An 8,505-nucleotide genomic window follows, 5' to 3' on the forward strand; every position below is an offset into this window, starting at 1 on the left:
CTCTCGTCCCCTCCATCTCTATCTCTCTCTCGCACCCTCCATCTCTCTCTCTCTCTCGCCCCCTCCATCTCTCTCTCTCACTCTCTCACCCCCTCCATCTCTCTCTCTCTCTCGCCCCCTCAATCTCTCTCTCTCTCTCTCTCGCACCCTCCATCTCTCTCTCTCACTCTCTCACCCCCTCCATCTCTCTCTCTCTCTCGCCCCCTCAATCTCTCTCTCTCTCTCGCCCCCTCCATCTCTCTCTCACTCTCGCCCCCTCCATCTCTCTCTCTCACCCCCTCCATCTCTCTCTCTCTCTCTCTCTCGCCCCCTCCATCTCTCTCTCTCGTTCCCTCTATCTCGCTCTCTCTCGCAACCTTCATCTTTCTCTCTCTCTTTCTCTCTCGCCCCCTCCATCTTTTTCTCTCTCTCTCACTCGCCCCCTCCCCCTCTCTCTCTCTCACCCCCCTCCCTCTGTCTCTCGCCCCATCCCTCTCTCCCTCGCACCCTCCCTCTCTCTCTCTCGCCCCGAACCCCTCTCTCTCTCTCGCCCCCTCCCTCTCGCTCTCTCGGCCCCCTCCCTCTCGATCTCTCGCCCCCTCCCCCTCCCCCTCCTGCCCCCTCCCTCTCTCTCTCTCGCCCCCTCCATCTCTCTCTCTCTCTCTCACCCCCTCCATCTCTCTCTCTCGCCCCCTCCATCTCCCTCTCTCTCTCACACCCCCTCCATCTCTCTCTCTCTCTCACCTCCTCCATCTCTCTCTCTCTCTCTCTCGCCCCCTCCATCTCTCTCTCTCTCGCCCCCTCCATCTCTCTCTCTCTCTCGCCCTCTTCATCTCTCTCTCTCGCCCCCTCCATCTCTCTCCCTCTCTCGCACCCTCCCTCTCTCCCTCGCCTCACTCCCTCTCTCTCTTGCACCGTCTCTCTCTCTTGCCCCCACCATCCCCCCTCTCTCGCCTCCTCCATCTCTCTCTCTCTCTCGCCCCCTCCATCTCTCTCTCTCACTCGCCCCCTCCATCTCTCTCTCTCTCGCCCCCTCCATCTCTCTGTCTCTCGCCCCCTCCATCTCTCTCTCTCTCTCTCTCGCCCCCTCCGTCTCTCTCTCTCTCTCTCGCCCCCTCCATCTCTCTCTCTCTCTCGCCCCTCCATTTCTCTATATCTCTCTCTCTCTCGCCCCCCCTCCATCGCTCTCTCTCTCTCTCGTCCCCTCCCTCTCGCTCTCTCGGCCCCTCCCTCTCACTCACCCCTCCCCCTCTATCTCTCACCCACTCCCCCTCTCTCTCTTAACCCCTCCCTTCTCTCTCTCTCGCCCATCTCCCACTCTCTCTCGCCCCCATTCTCTTTCTCTCAACACATCCCTCTCTCTCAAAACCCCTCCCTCTCTCTCTCTCGCCCCCTGCCTCTCTCTCTCTCGCACCCTCCCTCTCTCACTTTCTCACCCTCCGTCTCTCTCTCACCTGCTTCCTCTCGCTCTTTTGCCCCTTCCCTCTCTCCCTCGCCCGATCCCTCTCTCTCTTGTTCCCTCCCTCTTTCTCTCACCGCCTCCCTCTTTCTCTCGCCACATCCCTCGATCTCTCACCCCCTCCCTCTGTCTTTCACCCCTCTCTTTCTATCTCTCTCTCGCCCCTCCTCCCCTCATCTCTCTCTCGTCCCCCCGCTAACTCTCTTTCGCCCCCTTTCTCTTTCTCTCAACACCTCCCTCTCTCTCTCCGTCTCTCTCTCTCTCTCTGTCTCTCTCTGTCTTTCTCAGTCTCTCTCTCTCTCTGTCTCTATCTGTCTCTCTCTGTCTGTCTGTCTGTCTCTGTCTGTCTCTCTCTCTCTCTCTCTCTCTCTCTCTCTGTCTCTCTGTCTCTCTCTCTCTCCGTCTCACTCTCTCTGTGTCTCTGTCTCTCTCACTCTCTGTCTGTCTCTCTCTCTCTGTCTCTCTCTCTCTCTCTCTCGCACCCTCCATCTCTCTCCCTCTCTCTGACTGTCTGTCTGTCTCTCTCTCTCTGTCTCTCTCTCTGTCTCTCTCTCTCTCTCTGTCTCGCACCCTCCCTCTATCTCTCGCCTCACTCCCTCTCTCTCTTGCACCGTCCCTCTCTCTTGCCGCCACCATCCCCCCTCTCTCGCCCCCTACATCTCTCTCTCGCTCTCGCCCCCTACATCTCTCTCTCTCTCTCGCCCCCTCCATCTCTCGCTCCATTCATCTCTCTCACTCTCGCCCCTCCATCTCTCTCCCTCTCTCGCACCCTCCCTCTCTCTCTCGCCTCACTCCCTCTCTCTCTTGCACCGTCTCTCTCTCTTGCCCCCACCATCCGCCCTCTCTCGCCCCCTCCATCTCTCTCTCTCTCTCGCCCGCTCCATCTCTCTCTCTCTCGCCTCCTCCATCTCTCTCTCTCACCCCCTTCATCTCTCTCTCTCTCTCACCCTCTCCATCTCTCTCTCTCTCGCCCCCTCCATCTCTCTCTCTCTCTCTCTCTCGTCCCCTCCATCTCTATCTCTCTCTCGCCCCCTCCATCTCTCTCTCTCTCTCGCCCCCTACATCTCTCTCTCACTCTCGCCCCCTCAATCTCTCTCTCTCTCTCTCGCCCCCTCCATCTCTCTCTCTCTCGCCCCTCCATCTCTCTCTCTCTCTCTCTCTCTCGCCCCCTCCATCTCTCTCTCTCTCTGGCACTCTCCATCTCTCTCTCTCTCTCTCTCTCACCCCCTCCATCTCTCTCTCTCTCTCTCTCGCCCCCCTCAATCTCTCTCTCTCTCTCGCCCCCTCCATCTCTCTCTCTCTCTCGCCCACTCCATCTCTCTCTCTCTCTCTCACCCCCTCCATCTCTCTCTCTCTCTCTCTCGCCCCCTCCATCTCTCTCTCTCTCTCGTTCCCTCTATCTCTCTCTCTCTCTCGCACCCTTCATCTTTCTCTCTCTCTCTCGCCCCCTCCATCTTTTTTTCTCTCTCTCACTCGCCCCCTCCCCCTCTCTCTCTCTCTCAACCCCTCCCTCTGTCTCTCACCCCATCCCTCGCTCCCTCGCACCCTCCCTCTCTCTCTCTCGCCCCGACCCCCTCTCTCTCTCTCACCCCCTCCCTCTCGCTCTCTCGGCCCTCCCTCTCGATCTCTCGCCCCCTCCCCCTCCCCCTCTCGCCCCCTCCCTCTCTCTCTCTCTCTCTCGCCCCCTCCATCTCTCTCTCTCTCTCACCCCCTCCTTCTCTCACTCTCTCTCACCTCCTCCATCTCTCTCTCTCTCGCCCCCTCCATCTCTCTCTCTCTCGCCCCGTCCCCTCTCTCTCTCTCTCTCTCCCTCTCCATCTCTCTCTCTCGCCCCCTCCATCTCTCTCCCTCTCTCGCACCCTCCCTCTCTCCCTCGCCTCACTCCCTCTCTCTCTTGCACCGTCTCACTCTCTTGCCCCCACCATCCCCCCTCTCTCGCCTCCTCCATCTCTCTCTCTCTCTCGCCCCCCTCCATCTCTCTCTCTCTCACTCGCCCCCTCCATCTCTCTCTCTCGCCCCCTCCATCTCTCGGTCTCTCGCCCCCCTCCATCTCTCTCTCTCTCTCGCCCGCCTCCATCTCTCTCTCTCTCTCGCCTCCCTCCATCTCTATCTCTCTCTCTAGCCAGCTCCATCACTCACTCTCTCTCTCTCGCCCCCTCCATCTCTCTCTCTCTCTCTCTCTCTCTTGCCCCTCCATCTCTCTCTCTCTCTCTCTCGCCCCATCCATCGCTCTCTCTCTCTCGCCCCCTCCCTCTCGCTCTCTCCCCCTCCCCCTCCCCCTCTCGCCCCTTCCCTCTCGCTCTCTCGCCCCCTCGCCGCCTCCCTCTCTCGCCCCGTCCCTCTCTCTCTCTCTCGCCCCCTCCATCTCGCTTTCTCAGGCCCCTCCCTCTCGCTCTCTCGCCCCCTCCCCCTCCCCCTCTCGCCCCCTCCCTCTCGCTCTCCCGCCCCCTCGCCCCCTCCTTCTCTCGCCCCCTCCCTCTCTCGCCCCCTCCCTCTCTCTCTCTTGCCCCCTCCCTCTCTCTCTCTCCCCCTCCCTCTCGCTCTCTCACCCCTCCCCCTCTATCTCTCACCCACTCCCCCTCTCTCTCTCAACCCCCTCCATCTCTCTCTCTCTCGCCCCCTGCCTCTCTCTCTCTAGCACACTCCCTCTCTCACTCTCTCACCCTCCCTCTCTCTCTTACCCACTTCCTCTCGCTCTCTCGCCCCCTCCCTCTATCCCTCGCCCCCTCCCTCTCTCGCCCAATCCCTCTCGCTCTCTCGCCCCCTCCCTCTCTCCCTCTTGCCCTCTCCCACTTTTTCTCACCTCATCCCTCTCTCTCTGGCCTCACTCCCTCTCTCTTTCTCGCCCTCTTTCTCTCTCTCTCGCACCCTCCCCCCTCTCTCTCTCTCTCACTCCCTCCCTCTCTCTCTCTCTCGCCTCCTCCCTCTCGCTCTCTCGGCCCCTCTCTCTCTCTCTCTCGCCCCCTCCATCACTCTCTCTCTCGCCCACTCCATCTCTCTCTCTCTCTCTCTCTCGCCCCCTCCATCTCTCTCTCTCTCTCTCGTTCCCTCTATCTCTCTCTCTCTCTCGCACCCTTGATCTTTCTCTCTCTCTCTCTCGCCCCCTCCATCTTTTTCTCTCTCTCTCACTCGCCCCCTCCCCCTCTCTCCCTCTCTCACCCCCTCCCTCTGTCTCTCGCCCCATCCCTCGCACCCTCCCTCTCTCTCTCTCGCCCCGACCCCCCTCTCTCTCTCTCGCCCCCTCCCTCTCGCTCTCTCGGCCCTCCCTCTCGATCTCTCGCCCCCTCCCCCTCCCCCTCTCTGCCCCTCCCTCTCTCTCTCTCTCTCGCCCCCTCCATCTCTCTCTCTCTCTCTCGCCCCCTCCATCTCTCTCTCTCTCGCCCCCTCCATCTCTCTCTCTCTCTCACCCCCTCCATCTCTCTCTCTCACCTCCTCCATCTCTCTCTCTCTCTCTCGCCACCTCCATCTCTCTCTCTCTCGCCCCCTCCATCTCTCTCTCTCTCGCCCTCTTTATCTCTCTCTCTCGCCCCCTCCATCTCTCTCCCTCTCTCGCACCCTCCCTCTCTCCCTCGCCTCACTCCCTCTCTCTCTTGCACCGTCTCACTCTCTTGCCCCCACCATCCCCCCTCTCTCGCCTCCTCCATCTCTCTCTCTCTCTCGCCCCCTCCATCTCTCTCTCTCTCACTCGCCCCCTCCATCTCTCTCTCTCTCGCCACCTCCATCTCTCTTTCTCTCGCCCCCTCCATCTCTCTCTCTCTCTCTCTCGCCCCCTCCATCTCTCTCTCTCTCTATAGCTACCTCCATCACTCTCTCTCTCTCTCTCTCACCTCCTCCATCTCTCTCTCTCTCTCTTGCCCCCTCCATCTCTCTCTCTCTCGCCCCGTCCATCTCTCTCTCTCTCTCGCCCTCTTCATCTCTCTCTCTCGCCCCCTCCATCTCTCTCCCTCTCTCGCACCCTCCCTCTCTCCCTCGCCTCACTCCCTCTCTCTCTTGCACCGTCTCACTCTCTTGCCCCCACCATCCCCCCCTCTCTCGCCTCCTCCATCTCTCTCTCTCTCTCGCCCCCCTCCATCTCTCTCTCTCTCACTCGCCCCCTCCATCTCTCTCTCTCGCCCCCTCCATCTCTCGGTCTCTCGCCCCCTCCATCTCTCTCTCTCTCTCGCCCGCCTCCATCTCTCTCTCTCTCTCGCCCCCCTCCATCTCTATCTCTCTCTCTAGCCAGCTCCATCACTCTCTCTCTCTCTCTCGCCCCCTCCATCTCTCTCTCTCTCTCTCTCTCTCTCTATCTCTCGCCCCTCCATCTCTCTCTCTCTCTCTCTCGCCCCATCCATCGCTCTCTCTCTCTCGCCCCCTCCCTCTCGCTCTCTCCCCCTCCCCCTCCCCCTCTCGCCCCTTCCCTCTCGCTCTCTCGCCCCCTCGCCGCCTCCCTCTCTCGCCCCGTCCCTCTCTCTCTCTCTCGCCCCCTCCATCTCTCTCTCTCTCTCTCTCTCGTCCCCTCCATCTCTATCTCTCTCTCGCCCCCTCCATCTCTCTCTCTCTCTCGCCCCCTCCATCTCTCTCTCTCTCTCGCCCCCTCAATCTCTCTCTCTCTCTCTCGCCCCCTCCATCTCTCTCTCTCTCGCCCCTCCATCTCTCTCTCTCTCTCTCTCTCGCCCCCCTCCATCTCTCTCTCTCTCTCGCACCCTCCATCTCTCTCTCTCTCTCTCTCTCGCCCCCTCCATCTCTCTCTCTCTCTCGCCCACTCCATCTCTCTCTCTCTCTCTCACCCCCTCCATCTCTCTCTCTCTCTCTCTCGCCCCCTCCATCTCTCTCTCTCTCTCGTTCCCTCTATCTCTCTCTCTCTCTCGCACCCTTCATCTTTCTCTCTCTCTCTCGCCCCCTCCATCTTTTTTTCTCTCTCTCACTCGCCCCCTCCCCCTCTCTCTCTCTCTCAACCCCTCCCTCTGTCTCTCACCCCATCCCTCGCTCCCTCGCACCCTCCCTCTCTCTCTCTCGCCCCGACCCCCTCTCTCTCTCTCACCCCCTCCCTCTCGCTCTCTCGGCCCCTCCCTCTCGATCTCTCGCCCCCTCCCCCTCCCCCTCTCGCCCCCTCCCTCTCTCTCTCTCTCTCGCCCCCTCCATCTCTCTCTCTCTCTCTCGCCCCCTCCATCTCTCTCTCTGTCGCCCCCTCCATCTCTCTCTCTCTCTCACCCCCTCCTTCTCTCTCTCTCTCTCACCTCCTCCATCTCTCTCTCTCTCGCCCCCTCCATCTCTCTCTCTCTCGCCCCGTCCATCTCTCTCTCTCTCTCGCCCTCTTCATCTCTCTCTCTCGCCCCCTCCATCTCTCTCCCTCTCTCGCACCCTCCCTCTCTCCCTCGCCTCACTCCCTCTCTCTCTTGCACCGTCTCACTCTCTTGCCCCCACCATCCCCCCTCTCTCTGCTCCTCCATCTCTCTCTCTCTCTCGCCCCCTCCATCTCTCTCTCTCTCACTCGCCCCCTCCATCTCTCTCTCTCGCCCCCTCCATCTCTCGGTCTCTCGCCCCCTCCATCTCTCTCTCTCTCTCGCCCGCCTCCATCTCTCTCTCTCTCTCGCCCCCCTCCATCTCTATCTCTCTCTCTAGCCAGCTCCATCACTCTCTCTCTCTCTCTCGCCCCCTCCATCTCTCTCTCTCTCTCTCTCTCTTGCCCCTCCATCTCTCTCTCTCTCTCTCTCGCCCCATCCATCGCTCTCTCTCTCTCGCCCCCTCCCTCTCGCTCTCTCCCCCTCCCCCTCCCCCTCTCGCCCCTTCCCTCTCGCTCTCTCGCCCCCTCGCCGCCTCCCTCTCTCGCCCCGTCCCTCTCTCTCTCTCTCGCCCCCTCCATCTCTCTCTCTCTCTCTCTCGTCCCCTCCATCTCTATCTCTCTCTCGCCCCCTCCATCTCTCTCTCTCTCTCGCCCCCTCCATCTCTCTCTCTCTCTCGCCCCCTCAATCTCTCTCTCTCTCTCTCGCCCCCTCCATCTCTCTCTCTCTCGCCCCTCCATCTCTCTCTCTCTCTCTCTCTCGCCCCCTCCATCTCTCTCTCTCTCTCGCACCCTCCATCTCTCTCTCTCTCTCTCTCTCGCCCCCTCCATCTCTCTCTCTCTCGCCCACTCCATCTCTCTCTCTCTCTCTCACCCCTCCATCTCTCTCTCTCTCTCTCTCGCCCCCTCCATCTCTCTCTCTCTCTCGTTCCCTCTATCTCTCTCTCTCTCTCGCACCCTTCATCTTTCTCTCTCTCTCTCGCCCCCTCCATCTTTTTTTCTCTCTCTCACTCGCCCCCTCCCCCTCTCTCTCTCTCTCAACCCCTCCCTCTGTCTCTCACCCCATCCCTCGCTCCCTCGCACCCTCCCTCTCTCTCTCTCGCCCCGACCCCCTCTCTCTCTCTCACCCCCTCCCTCTCGCTCTCTCGGCCCCTCCCTCTCGATCTCTCGCCCCCCTCCCCCTCCCCCTCTCGCCCCCTCCCTCTCTCTCTCTCTCTCGCCCCCTCCATCTCTCTCTCTCTCTCTCGCCCCCTCCATCTCTCTCTCTGTCGCCCCCTCCATCTCTCTCTCTCTCTCACCCCCTCCTTCTCTCTCTCTCTCTCACCTCCTCCATCTCTCTCTCTCTCGCCCCCTCCATCTCTCTCTCTCTCGCCCCGTCCATCTCTCTCTCTCTCTCGCCCTCTTCATCTCTCTCTCTCGCCCCCTCCATCTCTCTCCCTCTCTCGCACCCTCCCTCTCTCCCTCGCCTCACTCCCTCTCTCTCTTGCACCGTCCTCACTCTCTTGCCCCCACCATCCCCCCTCTCTCTCCTCCTCCATCTCTCTCTCTCTCTCGCCCCCCTCCATCTCTCTCTCTCTCACTCGCCCCCTCCATCTCTCTCTCTCGCCCCCTCCATCTCTCGGTCTCTCGCCCCCTCCATCTCTCTCTCTCTCTCGCCCGCCTCCATCTCTCTCTCTCTCTCCCCCCCCCTCCATCTCTATCTCTCTCTCTAGCCAGCTCCATCACTCTCTCTCTCTCTCTCGCCCCCTCCATCTCTCTCTCTCTCTCTCTCTCTTGCCCCTCCATCTCTCTCTCTCTGTCTCTCGCC

This window comes from Chiloscyllium punctatum, chromosome 52, assembly GCF_047496795.1.
Source record: "Chiloscyllium punctatum isolate Juve2018m chromosome 52, sChiPun1.3, whole genome shotgun sequence".
Classification (NCBI taxonomy): domain Eukaryota; kingdom Metazoa; phylum Chordata; class Chondrichthyes; order Orectolobiformes; family Hemiscylliidae; genus Chiloscyllium; species Chiloscyllium punctatum.